This window comes from Vicugna pacos, chromosome 7 (genome assembly GCF_048564905.1).
Source record: "Vicugna pacos chromosome 7, VicPac4, whole genome shotgun sequence".
NCBI classification, from domain to species: Eukaryota; Metazoa; Chordata; class Mammalia; order Artiodactyla; family Camelidae; genus Vicugna; species Vicugna pacos.
In genome coordinates this window covers 16,659,386-16,675,543 of record NC_132993.1, presented here as the reverse complement: position 1 = coordinate 16,675,543, position 16,158 = coordinate 16,659,386, and positions in this window count along the sequence as shown.

The following is a 16,158-nucleotide window of genomic DNA, read 5'->3' as shown; positions in this document are numbered from 1 at the left end:
GAAGTGAAGTCCCAACACTGTAAATGTTATTTCTTAAGAGGCCTCTAAGGGCTTTGGAAGGGATTCGTCCAACATTAGCACAACAAGCTCACAGCTGAAGGCACTAGAACTACAGACTTGTGATTAATTGATCATTACAGGTGTTCTAGTATCTGAAAGTTCTCCTGAATTGAGGGAAGGTAGAAATTCCTCCAAATTTCCTTCTCTACCTTTTAAAATAACATCGGACTTAGGAAGTTTGGGGATGAATCTTGGCTCAGCCTCTAATCAGCTGGACTATCTCAGGCAACTTCTTTGAATCTCCATCTCATCATAGGTGAAGATGGGAACAATAATGCCTATCTTACCTGGTTGTTGTGAGCATTAAAAGCTGTGATCACCGAGGGATCTTGTTAAAAGGCAGGTTATGATTCCCTAGACCTGCGGTGGGGCCGAGGTTTTAATAAGTTCCCAGGTGTTGGTGATGCTACTGATCTGTCGAACACACTTTGAAGAGCAGATGCCTGTAAAACAGCTGACTCTGAAGACTTTTCTTTCCTACCCCTTCCACTGGCTTGGTGTGAGCCAACCAGCCAACCAGGCTCCTCTTTCTCCATAACCTACAGTCTTGCCCAAACTAACTTGTCCTTCTCCTTCACTTTAATGTTGAATGTCATTAAAGAGTAATCTATATTCATAGTCTCTGCTTGTTACCCTGATCAAAGCCAGATTATTGGAAGTAGTCTCATTCAGAGTCCTAATGACCTCTTAGTTGTCAAAGCTATACACCACATCTTTCTTGATCTTGCAGTGGCTTTTGACAATTCTTCTTGACATTCTTCTGTCCCTCTGCTTATGAGACATGAGTCTCCTGTTTCTCTTTCTACTTCTCTGATTTATCTTTTTTCAGTTTTCTTTTTGGGTCTTTCTCCTCTGCCCACTGAGTTCTTTCTAAGTTTTGTCATCTGTCCCCTCCTCTTGTTGCCCTGAACATTTTATATTGAAGAGCTCTTCTCCATAACTTCAACCATCACTGTATGTAGCTGTGATCTTATGTGTATGCATACACACAACCCCAATCTCCTGTATGCCTTAAGTCAAAGTTTCCAATGGCCTATTTAACATTCTCACCAATATATCCTTGTACACCCCTCAACATCGGCATATACATAGTTCATTATATGCCCTCTCAAACAGGCCCTTATTTTAAGTAAGGACATTATCCACCACCTATTCTCCTCGGGCAAAACCCTGAAAGACACTCAGTCTTCTTTCCTTTTCTGTCACATATTTATTTTATCTCTCTATCCTGTCAGGTCTGCCTCACAAGTACCTCTGGATTCCAGCCTCTCCTTTCAGTTTCCATTGACGTCCACTTATCCTCTTGTGAAGGCCTCCTAACTTGTCTTGGTACCTTCAGCCTCTGCCTTCTTCAACCCATCCTCCATACTGTCTCTACGCTGTTTCCAAAAACAAACTCAAACTCTTCTTGTCACACTACTATTCCAGGATGTGTGTTCCAGTTATCTACCTAGTACTGTATAACAAACCACCCCAATATGTGATGATTCGAAATTGTAGGATAGAACAAAAAGATTTCGTCTCTCTCTCACAGTTCTTTTTGTTGACAGTGTTCAACACGCAGCTAGTCTGTTCTCTGTTGGGGTTTCTAATGCAGTTGTGGTCAGATGTCACCTGAGGCTGGAGTCACCTGAAGGCTTGATTGGGCTGATGAACAGCTCTCTCTTCGTCGTCTCTCTTTGGCTGGGCTTGCTCACAATATTGTGGACTCAGGATAGGCGGACTTCTTACAGAACGACTGGCTCCCCCTAGAACAAGCCTTCCAAGAAATCAAGGCAGAAGCTGTAGTGGTCTGAGAAGTCACACAGTGTCACTTACACCAAATTCTGGTGGTTCCATTGGTCAACTCAGATTCATTATGGGAGGGAACTAACAAAGGCATCAGCTGTGTAAGTGGGGAAGGGCATCTTTGAAGACTTAGGTATTCAATGTTTCTTGGCCCCTTGTGTAAAATTCACACTCTGTAGAAGGCATACAAACATGGCCCAATCAAGCCTCGGTTTACATTTGTGATTTTGTCTTCTGCCATTTTGGACTCCTGCCACATTAAACACTGTTCTGTGAGTTTATGGTGACTTTCAAAAGTCACATCTGTGCACATGCTGTTCTGGCTGCTCTGAATATCCTTTTCTCTTTGGCCAACTCCTGCTCATCTTCTATGGCAATGAAGGGCAGAGGAGTAAGTAGATACTTCCACACTGTGCAGGGGGAAGGTCTTCTGCTTAGACATCACCTTTCCGTGTGTAACTTTCTAATGCACAATTCATGGCTCCCTCTTCTATATCTCCAGCACTCCATCCATAATTAATCAATCACATTGTATTGTAGTTAACTTATTTTCATGTTGGTCTCCCTCTTTAGACAGTGCCCCTTTGCAGACAGGAACCAAGAATAACTAATTCATCTCTAGATCCTTAGCATTATATTACTGTAACTAGTATACAATATGTACATATACTTTTTGTTAAATGAATGAATGAATGAGCTTGACTTTATTGAGTCAACTAATTCACACCTCATAAATTCAATAAATATGTAATATTTTCCAGCTTGACTAATTTCTAAAATGTAAACATCAAAAATGCACTGCTCAATGAATTGGCATAAACAGTGATAGATAACCAATACCCTGGCCAGGAAACAGAACATTACCAGCACCCCAGAAGAATCCTGTGCCCCCTTCCAATCACTAATCCCCTCCACGAATAACCAGTTTTCTTAATCTCTAGCACCAGAGATTAGTTTTGCCTGGTTTTGGACTTTACAGAAATGGAATCATACAGAATATTTTCTTTTGTTTCTGCTTTTTTCACTCGACATTGTTTGTCTGTTCATCTGTGTTGTTGCATATACTTGTAGCTCATTTATTCTCATTGCTGTGTCTCATTCCCTGGTGTAAATATACCACATTTTATCCCCTGGTGATGGACATTTTGGCTATTATGAATAGTGCTCCTATGAAATTTCTTGTACATAGCTTTTGGTGAACATAAACACACATTTCTGTTGGATGTCAGTGGATTCATCAAAGTCCTCAGTCAAGAAACAGAAATCACAGAGTGAACAAGAAAAGCTTAATACAAGGAATTATTAATTAGTAACAGAGGGTTAGTCACAATAAGGGGTTAAAAACTCCCAGGATTATAGGAATAGCAGTACTGCCTAGGACTGAAGCAGGCTGCCCAAGGAAGGAACAAATTTGGAAGAGGGCCTTTCCTCCCACAAACTGAATCTCAGGCTTTACTGAAGAGGGCATGGCTATAGCCCTCTGGCCAGCAGAGAAGCTCAGTAAAATACTGATAAAACTAGCTACGAACCACCCTCTGGAGTCCAGCTGCGGCACTGGCCAACTCCTCGGGAACCACTGCTGGGGGCGATGTACTTTCTAGGAAGCTGGCTAGGGCTCCGGCAGAATGTCCTGGTAACCACCTGTATGGGTAGCACTGAATTCAGCAAGGTGAGTGCACGGGATGCCCCATGGGCTAGGGGAACAAGAAAAGAGGAAAAAACACCAGAACCAGGAAGACCAGCCCCTACCCCGCAGTGCTCCTGCAGCACCGTCCATGACAAAGGTCCACGTTGCCCCACCTGGCAGAGGAGAGGTCACCAGAGGATCCTGCCTCAGCACCACAAGCAGGGCCATGAGGGGTGGATCTGGAGCCAGAAGGCTGTAAATTGACAACTGGGACACCCCACGGTTTTGGGGGTTTTTTTGAGTCATTTCAACTTTCATATTTTAGTTTTTTCATCATAAAACCAAAGTTATGAAGTGTAGGCAAAGCTTCACCTCCCAGACTTCTTTCTGCTTTCCCCTCTGAGTTCAAAATTCTAGCATCTTTGAACAGTAATATCTTAGACAGAAGCTGGGCTCAACATGTTTAAACCTTCACATAATTCACTTTCCTTGGGAGGAAGGACCTATCGCTTTGGGAATGTTCATCATTTTTGCCCCTGTGTTGTCAGCAGGAAAAAGCTGTCAAGGTTGTTTTAAAAGCCATTTTTGTTTCTAGCTCCAGCCACTCAGACATATTTTGAATCATTTATTAAATCCACTTAACCACGTTGTTGACAAAAAATTAAGTAAGATGGCTCCTTGTGGGATACTGCTTGACAAGTGTCCTCAAGTCGACAACCTACGGAGATTTGTCACTTGATTTTTTCTTAACTCATTTTCATATTTATCACGTGAAGATGATTTTCTCCTCTCTATCACATAAATCTTGAGATGCTTGGAGCTATATACAGGAAAGGCACACTATAAATATATGTAGGGTATTATTTATTAAGTCAAATATTTCTGTTACTTGTTTCATACGTCAGATTCAAGCAGTGGCCCCATGTGTTGATAGATTTATGTAATCTAGCTTCTTCAAGGATGTTATCCAAAGACAAATGACCTTTTTCAGGGTACTATAGTTAAGGCACATAGAGTTTTGGCCTGGAAGGACGCCTTCTCGACCAGAATGTTAGTGGCATTAGGTCAAGGACTTTGTCTTATTAGCCACGGCACCCCCCACATCTAGATGACATCATGGCACAGAATGCTCAGTGAGTATGGTTGGAAGGTGAAAAGGAAGGAAGAAAGGAATGGGGAGACAGAGGGATGGAGAGACAGAGGGACAGAGGGATGGAGGGACAGAGGGATGGAGAGACAGAGGGATGGAGGGACAGGGGGATGGAGGGACAGGGGGACGGAGAGACAGAGGGACGGAGAGACAGAGGAACGGAGGGACAGAGGAACTGAGAGACAGAGGGATGGAGGGACAGAGGGACGGAGGGACAGGGGGACAGAGGGACAGGGGGACGGAGAGACAGAGGGATGGAGGGACAGGGGGATGGAGGGACAGGGGGACGGAGAGACAGAGGGATGGAGGGACAGAGGGACGGAGGGACAGGGGGACGGAGAGACAGAGGGATGGAGGGACAGGGGGATGGAGGGACAGGGGGACGGAGAGACAGAGGGACAGAGAGACAGAGGGACGGAGGGACAGGGGGACGGAGAGACAGAGGGATGGAGGGACAGGGGGACGGAAAGACAGAAGGATGGAGGAACACAGGGAGGGAGGACGAAGGACCTTTGGAAAAACCAGGTCCCATTTAAGAAGCCCCCATACACAAACAGGTGAGGGGCTGCAAATGGACCTGCTATGGGAGAAACTACTAAGCAGGACAAAGCTCTGAAGAAGTCGCCCTTAGTGCCTGGGGCTGCGGGCGAGCTCCTGACGGCAAGAACCACGTCTGCCTGCTCTGTGGGCCTCAACGCTTCCTTCACTGCTGCTGAATTGGCTTTTGTTAAATTGCATTATTGAACTGAGCTGGCAAATCTAACTATGAGGGAAAAGATACTGTTAAACCACATCCAGGAAAAGAATGACGTCAGAGAATCAAGTTTTCTGAGTGTCACTGTGACGCATCTCAAAGTTACTTACTGGGCTTCCACCCTCTCCTGCTGGGATAATTAATAATATTTTAAAGGGATAAAATGAACCCATGGGGTCATTCAGTTCTGATTTTCCTACCCCTGGTTCCGTCGCCTTTTCCCCGCCTCAGATATTAAGCTATGTTACTAACCCACAGGCTGAAACGTGCTTTGATCTGCTATTCCTGGGGGTGAACACAGCAAATCTCAGTGAATATTTCAGTTTATAAATGCTTCCCCACAGAGCCTATCTACCCCTCCATTAATTATGTGAGCTAAATGGAGATTATTATTCCTACGAGAAAAGCGGAGGGTCAAAAAATTTAAATACATTTGCTAAGTCTCACAAGTTTGAATGCATGTGGGGCCAGGCAGGCGAGGTAAATGTGAAACCGATTTTCAAGGTAAGTGTGAAACTGACTGCAAAACATGAGTTTGTTGGGGGCTCGGAATGTGTAAACTGTGTCTGGATACATTCAAATTCAAATTTTTTAAATTTTATTTTTAACTGTGTGTATGTTACATGCATATAATATACAATTTAAAATCTTAACCATTTTTAAGTGCACAGTTCGATGGTATTAAAAGCATTTATGTTGTTGTGCAACCATCACCACCATTCATCCCCAGAACTCTCTTCATCTGGCAAAACTGAAACTCTGTACCCATTCAACAATCATTCAGCTGTCCTTCCTCCCTGTAGCCCTTGGCAACCCCCATTCTAGTTTCTGCTTCTGTGAATTTGACTACTCTAGATACTTCATGGAAGTGGAATCATACAGTGTTTGTCTTTTTATAACTGGATTATTTCACTTAGCATAATGTCCTCAAGATTCATCCATGTTGTAGCACTTGTCAATTTCCTTCTATTTCAAGGGTGAATAATATTCCATTGTCTGTATACACCACATTTGGTTTATCCATTCATTGGTTGATGGACCTTTGAGTTGCTTCCACCTTTTGGCTATGTCAGTAATGCTGTTATGAACATGGGTGTACAGATATCCCTTTGAGACCCTGCTTTCTTTCTTTCTTTCTTTCTTTCTTTCTTTTTTTTTTTTTGGAGTATATATCCAGAAGTGGAATTGCTGGATCAGATGTTAATTCTATGTTTAATTTTTTGAGGAACCATCATACTCTTTTCCACAGCAGCCACACCATTTTATATTCCTACCAACAGTGCACAGAAGTTCCTTTTTTCTGTCCCCTTACCAACACTGATTTTCTGTTTTTTAAATAGTAGCTATCTTAACGGGCGTGAGATGGTGTCTCATGGTGGTTTTGATTTGCATTTCTCTAACTAGTGACTAGTGACACTGAGCATCTTTTCTTGTGCTCACTGGCCATTTGTATATTTTCTTTGGAGAAATATGCATTCAAGTCCTTCAAATTCACATTTTTAAAGAATGGAGATTTGGGTCAGATTCTTCCTGCATGCTGATGGCTTATTACCCCTAATCAGATTATGTCCTAAGTGACAGAGCCAGATCCAGGAGACAGCCCTTGACCAACCCTCACATGACATCTGTTCAATTTGCTCCACTGTCTTACCCCAGCAGACTTTCTTTGGGATTGATGACACTTCTTACTTTTTCTTCATTTAAAAACATTTTTGTAGATTTATTTTTTAATTTGTAATACATGCAAATGGTATAAAATTCCAAAAGCATAAAGTATACCAGTATAAAAGAATTTCCTTCCCTTTCCTGAACCTCAGGCACCTAGCACCTCTACTTTGAGACCACCATTGTCACTAATGTTTTGTGCATCCTTCCATTTACAACAAAATATGTAGGGTTTTTTCCACTCATATATCACTTTTTTCCCCTTAACAATATGTCTTATATGGAACATATAAGCATTGCGTTGTTCTTTTTAACGACTATATAATATTTCATTTATGGATGTGTTGTCTTTTATTTAACCAGGTCTCTGTTGTTGGATCTTTAGGTTGTTTCCAATATTTTGCAAACAGCACTCCACTGAATATCAATGGCATGTATTTCTGAATAAACCAAAGAAGTGGACAACTGGTAATGCCTTAGCTATGAAACATAGTCAAGTTATCTCACTGACTCATGTTTTAGATTCAAAATTGTAGCATTAATAGTACCAAGCTTTCTCAGTGCAGCATTATTTACAATAGTCAAGCAACCTAAATACCCATCAATGGACAAATGGATAAAGATGTTGTTTATATACACAGCGGAACACTACTCAGCCATAAAAAAGAATAAAACCTTGCCATTTTTGACAACATAGATGGATATCAAGGGTATTATGCTAAGTGAAATAAATCAGAGAGAGAGAGAGAGACAACTCCCACGTGATTTCACTTACATGTGGAATCTAAAAAACCAAGAGAAACAAACATACAAAACAAAACAAAACCCAGACTCATAGATATAGAGAACAGACTGATGGTTTCCAAAGGGGAGAGAAGTTGGATGGGAGAGAGTGGGGCTGACACAGATGAAGAGGATCAAAAAGTACAAGCTTCCAGTTACAAAATCAGTAAGTCATGCAAACGTCTAGTACAGCATGGGGAATACAGTCAATAATATTGTATTAACTTTGTATGCTGACAGATGGCAACCAGACCTATTGTGGTGATCATTTCTTAATGTACACAAATGAATCACCATGAAAAAAAAAATCACTTCACTGAACACCTGAAACTAATAATACTGTATGTCAATTATACACCAAAAACCTCTCAGGATCCAACCCTGAATTTGCATATTCACCTCATTCGTCTTACTGTATTTAAAACTGTGACAGTTCATTCACTGTGGATTTTCCTGCATTGATTTTGCTTTTTAAAAACATTGCATTAAAATATTATTTACCCTTTTACCACAATAAAAAAAAATGAAAAAAAAATAGTGCCAAGCTTTCATAGGACTCCCATAGCTAGGGTACTTCTTCCTGAGCCTTTTCCCTACAACCAGATAGTTTAAAAAAAGCAGATACTTTATTTAATATTTATGTATAAGACAAAATGTGATATAGTATACCTCATACATTGTCTGAAAACTACAGCCTAAGAATAATTCCTCTTAGATCTAATATCATTAGGAAATAAATGTTAGTGCCACAAGGGCCAGATTCCAACTAAACAAAAATTTCCAGATAGCGCATCAATTTTAGAACTGAAAATTGTACTGAAATAGTTTTTAATGGAAATCTTCATGTTATTCCCTGCTTTATCAAATAGAATACAGGGAACATTGCCTATCGTTATCTGGTGCACTGAACATCGAGGTTTTGAGCATCCATTATTGCAGTGTGGTGATTCTGAGTCACTGGATGAACCATGGCCTGAGTGCCCTGATACTAAATAGCCTCCGATTTTCTCCAGGAAATGATCTGGGCCAGATGAAGACTGATCCATGCTCCTCCAGCGCCCTCTAGTGTCCCGTGCTCACCCTGGCCTGTCACTTAACACACTGTTGAAATCGTTTCCTTGCCTATCTTTGTAAGCTGTGAGGTTCTCGCCACTTTTGTGTACGCAGCTCCCAACAATAGTGCGTAGCCTACAACAGTCACCCATAAATATTTGTTGAGTGAATGAATGATTGAATAAATGAATGAAGGAGTGAGTGAATACATTCCCATATTCCTTTTCTGCGTTCTCCCTGCTTTTTATAGCTTTAATTTTATCTTTTGCACTGTTGCTCTCTATACCTTAAGCGTGTTGGCCTTTGGCCACTCTCCCTTCCAACTCTCTGTAAGCTGAGAAACCCGACTGACTGAGCATGTGATTGGGTTTAAAAACAAATTAGAAATGGAGAGCTCTCCATGATTCAAGCTTATAGCTTTAGGGCATAATCTTTCTGACAGGTGTTTGGGGAATTCAAAGACACATTTTGTTTTCTTTCTAGTTCCTGGGTTCTGAATAGAGTTGTCAGTCAGCTGATTGCTGGGTTAGAAAGTTACTGCTGTTTTGTAAGGCTACAGAATTCATGAGGACTCTAGTTAATGTGGTCAACACGATGCTAGGAAGTGTGAGATTGTACATCACCAGGCTTGCCCTTCTGATGGCAAGATCTTAACAGGTATCTGTTGATTGATAAAGGAAAAGTGCTGAACGTGGTTCTGCTGCCCTCAAAAATAATAGCCACCATGTGGAACACTTACTCAATGCCGGGCACCTTTCCCAAATTATCTCATTTAATCGTCATAAAAATCCAATAAGATACACATAAGCACTATTAAGATCTCCATCTTCTAGAGGAGGAAATTGAGGCTTAGAGAGATTAAGACTTTTCCAAGGTGATATAAAGTTATGAGCTCAGCTAACACCCAGATCTGTCTGATTAAGAGGCCAGAGTCGTAACTCCTCTGCTCCACTGACCCATGAGGTTCTCAGTTTTATCAGAGAGACAGTATAAACACACATGAAACCACCAAAACTTCTCAGAACACTCTAAGCTGTAACCCAGCCACTGGTACTTCTCTTCCACTCATCTACCACTTGTCCCTGTGCAACTGCTCTCCAGGCACTCTGGACTGTTTGCTGTTCCTGCAGGATGCTGAGCACACACCTGCCCCAGGGCCTTTGCACTTGCCCTTCCCTCTGCCTGGAATGCCTTCCCCCAGGTATATCCATGGCTTTCTCCCTCATTTCATTCAGTTTCGTGCTAAAATGTTACTTCCTCAGAAAGAACTTCCTTGACCACCATATAAAATAGCATTCCCTAACATTCTATCTGGCCCTGCCCTGCTTTATTTTCTTCATTTTACCATTATCTAGCATGATGGTAATTACCTTTTCATAGATCTGTTTTTTATTTTCTGTGTCTTCCTCTAGATAGTAAACTTGGGGGAAGCCACGGACTTTGTGTGCACCTCCAGCGACAAGAACAGTGCCAGGTACATAGATAGTAGCACTCAGTATATACCTGTCGGATGAACAAATTAAGATAATTAAAATAACTGTTCTTTAAGATAACTGACAAGTATTGAACAGCAGTTCTGTGTTAGGCATTTTGCCAGATGTCTTACATTATAGCATTGATTACTTTGCCACAACCCTAGGAGAGAGGTGTATTATTTCCTTCTCATTTTACAGACAAGATAAAGCAACAGAAGTTCAGGGAGGTTGAATAACCTGCTGGTGGGCAGTTAGTGGCTGAGCCAGGATCCGAACGTACGCTTTCCCACTACGGATTATGTCCTGAGGTTTCATTCTCCCAGGGCTTATTTTTCTGGCAGAGCTATAGTTTGAATCTCCAACACTTTTAGCATAAAGTAGTTTCTCTTCCATTTCACACTGATTTCAGCAAGTTCTGACAGGACAGAGAAAATAACTGGAACACGGGCTTTTCAAGCTTCAGCCCAACGTGCACAGCACAGCCTCAGGAGGGTCTGAACACAGGACAGCTGCTTGTTCAGGACTCGTTTCCTCCAAGATACCTCAGGTCCCCCTACTTTATTCCCCCAGCCTAGATAGATGGTTTATAAGGAATAAATGACCCTGTGAGCAGTAACGGAAAGAGTGGTCAAAGGAACTCCGAGGCAGAGAAAGTTTCTGTTCCTGCCCACCTCTTTAATACAAGGAAATCTTGTTCCTATGCAGAGTGTTTTCCAAGTTTTTGATGATGTGTCAACAGGTTTTTTCCAAGTGTGGTTTTTGCATCTTGCTTTCCCTCCCATCGCTCTGATTGCTGGGAGTTGCATCATGCCTTCGGAAAGTGGAGAGTTGGTCCCTGATCTCCTGCTGGAGAATAGTCATACTCTGAACGTGGAACCTGGAAGATTCAGAATGTGGACCTGGAAAATTCCATCTTTAACAAAACTACCCCATTCACTTCAGCTTGGTTTTTAGGGAAAAGGTGAGGGAAGGCGGTTCTCTCATGACAAATCAAAACAACCCCGAGGCAGTATCAACCGTTTCCCCTGAGGCACCAATGTGATAGTCTGAGTTTTGTTGAAAATAAAAATTTTGGCTTTCTGTTATTAACAAACCCTGTAAGGATACACATACTCTTTTTGTCACTCTTACAGAGTCAGCATTCATTTTCTCCCCTAGACCCCCAACACCCTCAATTTCATGAAAGTGTGGAGGGCGGTACAGAGGAGGGTGGGTGGATTTGAGAAGAGGAAGTTCTAGTCGGCTTAGCATCAAGCCTGTGGTGGTGACAGCTGAGAAAGGAGGCCACAGCACATCCCGAGATGCCAAGTGTTGACGAGGCAGCTGGGGGAGTCTAGGAAACTAGCATTTCTGTGAAACGACTCTGCTGCAGGAAAGGGGGCAGTCCTTACACAGACAGGTCCGTGAGGCAGATCTCGTATCCTCAATTTTGAAATTCCCAAACAATGAAATAGAAGCTCAGAGAGGTTGATAGTTAACCCAGGTTTACATACCTAAGTCTCACTTCCCTGTCTAAAAGACTTCCTTGATCTCTTTATTGTTATAGGGGGAAAAAAATCCACATTTCCTTCCAGGGCCCTTTAACCCCTGTCTTCCCAGCCTCATTTCACACTCTGCATTACATCACTGGGACCTTGATTATGAAAACCACCTGGCTGGGCCTCTCTGAGCATGCGCTGACCACCTTTGTCCCTCCTTGCTGCTTTGCACCTGTTATTTCTGTCTCTTTAGAGACACCTGGCAAACGTCTGCTCATTTCTTTAATTCTGCTCAGGGGCAATCTCCTATTCAGGCAGTTCCCCTTGACCTTATCCTGAGTTGAGACTCCCTCTTAAAAGCTCGTATGGCACCCCAAGCTTTGTGTACCCTCCAATGCTGCACAAATCTGACCACTAATCATTTCCAGACTAACATTCCTCCGTGGCTTGCCGTTGCCCACAGAATAAGGTCCAAAACATGACATCAGATCTATGGTCCTCTTCCTGTGAACCCTCCCCTAATCTTTTCTTCTAGAATTACATCATCCATTTTGGTAGCTACTAGCCACATGTGGCTATTTAAATTTTAAGAATTTAAAAATAAATAAAATGGAGAATTCAGTTCTTTGGTCACATTAGCCACATTTCAAGTACTCAGTAGATACATGTGGCTTGCAGCTACCATCTTGGATAGATTTAGAGAACGTTTCCATGGTCAGAACAATCAGAATAGAACAGAAAGTTCAAACAGTACTGCTCTAGAAACTACCCCAACTTCTTGTACCAGCTCTCTGCCTTTGCTTGTGTTGGTCCCTCTGTCTGGACTTCCTTTTCCCTCCTTATTCTCCTGCATAAGTTTTACAAATCTCCCAATATAAGTTCAGGCATTATGTCCTCCAGGAACCTTTCCATGAACCCAGGTGCCCCTCCTTGGCTTCTTACACCTCCTCTGCCTACCTGTCTCCCAGCACTTACCCTCTTGGGTAGTCAGTGTATCCAAACTGGAGGGACCTCAAGGTTAAGAACCCTGTGTTTTATTCACCTATTTCTTGTTGTGTTGGCTCCATATAGGCGGGGCTATGCTAATCTTTCCAGCACTGGAAACCTAGTGTGTAGCATAGTCACTAGTTCATGAGAAATACTCAATGAATATCTACCAAATGAACGAGTGAATGACTCTGGCTGGGCAGCAAAGACACATCCTTAGCAGAGCCTGGAGCTATAAACCCTGACATCCCTCTGAACCAGAAAGTGTGCTATTAGATCAGATCTCCCTTTTTCTTTTTCTTTTTCTTTTTCTTTTTCTTTTTCTTCTTATTTCTTTACTTTTGTGCAAGGGAGATATTCCCCCTGTTTACCAGAGAATAAAAGGAAAAAACAGAAAAGTATCCATTAAAGACAAAAAACCACCCAGACATCACAACCTTCCAGCATCTTCTTTTTTAACAGTAGAACTAATTCCCTCTCAGTATTCACTTTTTACCTGGTTTGACACAGTTTTAATTTGTACTCAGCAGATGAGATGGGGCAGTTGAGCAACCTTGCATAAGGAGCCTTTTCTGATAAATCTGGAGAGGGGACTATAAGGTACTAGTCTGTCCAGAAAACAGCCCTTCTCTAGTTTCTTGGCCCCAAAAATATGGTGAAAAAGAGTTTTAGAATAATATTGATTGAGTCACAAAACTAGCCACATCCCAGTGGAACAGCAGTGCACAACTTTAACATAGAAAATGGTGCTGGTTTTTCTTCATCGTACCTCCTGATCCATTTCCCACTCTTCTCTGTCCTGCCCTGAACCCTGGGAACTCAGCTATGGGACACATCACCTGGGCTCCCTTGCTCCCTGGTTTCCTGCTGAGTTTGGCAGATAGAAAGCACCAGCCAGGAGATCAGAGGGCAGGAAGAGAGAGAGGCTGGGCTCCTTAACCCCCCTGCCCCTCATCCCCCCTGCCCCTCATCCCGTAGGCCATGGTTCTAGCGGTGACTGCATCTTTCTACCTGGGCTGCAAACCCTGATGGAAAGCTGCAAACCTTTCCCATGAATGTAGCTCAGACCAAGTTCCAATAATAATGGTCCTCTGTTTGTCCCTTCAGGCCTTGGGGTGGTAACTGCCTCCTGCAGCTTCTAGTCCCTGGAGGTTTCATGGTCCTTTGTTGGCTCCCTTATCCCTGTGCACATCTCTTGGAAAGTCTAATCGTAAAACTCTTGTTTCATTAACTCTTTGAGGGCGTCATCTGTTTCTCTCTGGTATCCTGACAGATAGCATCAAATTGTGCTCTGTCTTCTCTGGGGCACACCTGTTTCCCTACTTGATGTGGCCATTGACCTTGCTGGCAAGACAATGTACAGCAAGAGTTGGCAAACTCCAGAGGGGGATGCGATGCAAATCCATCCACTGCCTGTTCTGTGAATAATTTTTATTGGACCTCAGCCATGCTACAATGGCAGAGTTGAGTAGTTGTGACAAAGCCTAAAATATTGACTATCTGGCCCTTTACAGAAAAAGTTTGCAATCCTGCCGTTGAATGATATACATCCCCTCTAGATTTATCCCATATTGGAGTTACTGCCTCTACCCACAGACTCGTGAACACAAACAATGCAGCTTTTGCACACCCTGACTCCACCCTTGACTCCAATGCTGTTCAGCAAACCTTTCACTGAGCACCTGTAGCTCAGACCACCGGCTATGGCACCAGACAGACCTGGGTTCAACTCTCTGCTCTAACATCTACTGGGTGACCTTGGGCAAGCTTTTACAATTTTCTAAACCAACCTCAGCTTCTTAATCTATAAAAAGAGAATAATACCACTCCTTCCCTCCCTCCCTCCCTCATGGACTTATAATGAGAAATGGGTAAAATGATATGATGTAGAACACATAACACAGGGTCTGGGCCATGGTGAATGCTTCCAAACTGTTAGGCTACTGAGTACCAAGCTCTGTGCCAGGAGGTAGGAAGGTCAAGATACCTAAGACATAGCCTTATGCCTCAAGGAACTCACAGATACAATGAGGGAGAGAGATGGCTTCACCGCAGAGGCATTCAGTTCAGGACTACACTATAGCCTGAACCCTCCCTCTCCAGCCCCCAGTCCCTTTTAAACTCCCAAGCCTGCCCCTTCTAATCCCAACTGGGCAAACTACAGAAACTCACACACTGTTGCCACTGCCCTGTTTTCACCTGTCAGGTTAAGAATCCTTGCTGGATTAAAGGTGCTTTGCGCTTTATCTGGAGGTTATCATTTCAAGGCCTCCTAATTCCTCTCGTTCCAGTGGAAAGACACAGCTCCTGCAGAATGTTCTTTACCTTCTATTGACCGGGGACCCTGTGATTCATCTGCAGCAGCAGTGCCGTCATCATAGCGTCATCAAAAAGATCTCAGTGTCCTTATTGGCATTCTATAGGCGCTGTAGTGACAATTCTGAGCTGATGGAAGGGTCTTATGCATCATGAATATGAATATCATTATTCAAATTACTCTGGTAGATGTTGAAGATAAAAGGAAATGTTTTATTTTGTGTTCATTAAGCACTAGAAGGTATGTTTCCCCTGGATGCGACTCATTAAGCCTGTAATAGTTAATGGAAGTTAAATTCCAACATCACATCAAGGGGGAGAAATGATCCCTCAAGTATTCGGAAACTCCTTCCTCCAAATTGCGGATCAAAGCTAGGTTATGAACTTCTGCGCTGTCTTCCTAATGGATTAGACTAATTGTATTCTTTGAACTTTTTTTCTCTCCCAACACGAATTTTCCATAAGTAGAGATGATTACAGAAATTTTGTATGCGTGCGAGATTGTGAGGTCTACCAGAGCCAGCCACAGTTACCGGTTTCCCCCACCAAGGGAGAGAAACTAACATCGTAGAAATTGCCAGCTCTGTATCAAGGGCTTTCCTTATGTCTGCTCACATCTCACAGAACCCCAGTGAAACGCTTGCTTCTGTCTTAGACATGAGGAGACTGAGGTCTGGGGTGGTGGAATAACCCACGTCAAATCACACAGCTGATGGGAGGATGAGGCAACAAGTTCAGTGCTGTCTGGTTTTAAAAAACATTCTAATCCACTGTTTGGGGCCGTCTCCCAAGTGCCTGTCACATACATGCTCTGTGATAAATGGTATACATGGGGCTGGGGTGGGCACACAAGACGAGGAAAAACAAAACTGCCAGAGGTGTGAACTTATCCAGGCTGTCTGCTGGTGTGGTTTTCTCTCCTTCCATCAACCTGCTGATGGAAAAATGAGTGAATCCTGGATCATGGTGAGTGAGTAGCTGGGAAGGTCCCTTGAAGTGACTTGGGGGAGGAAGGAGCAGGT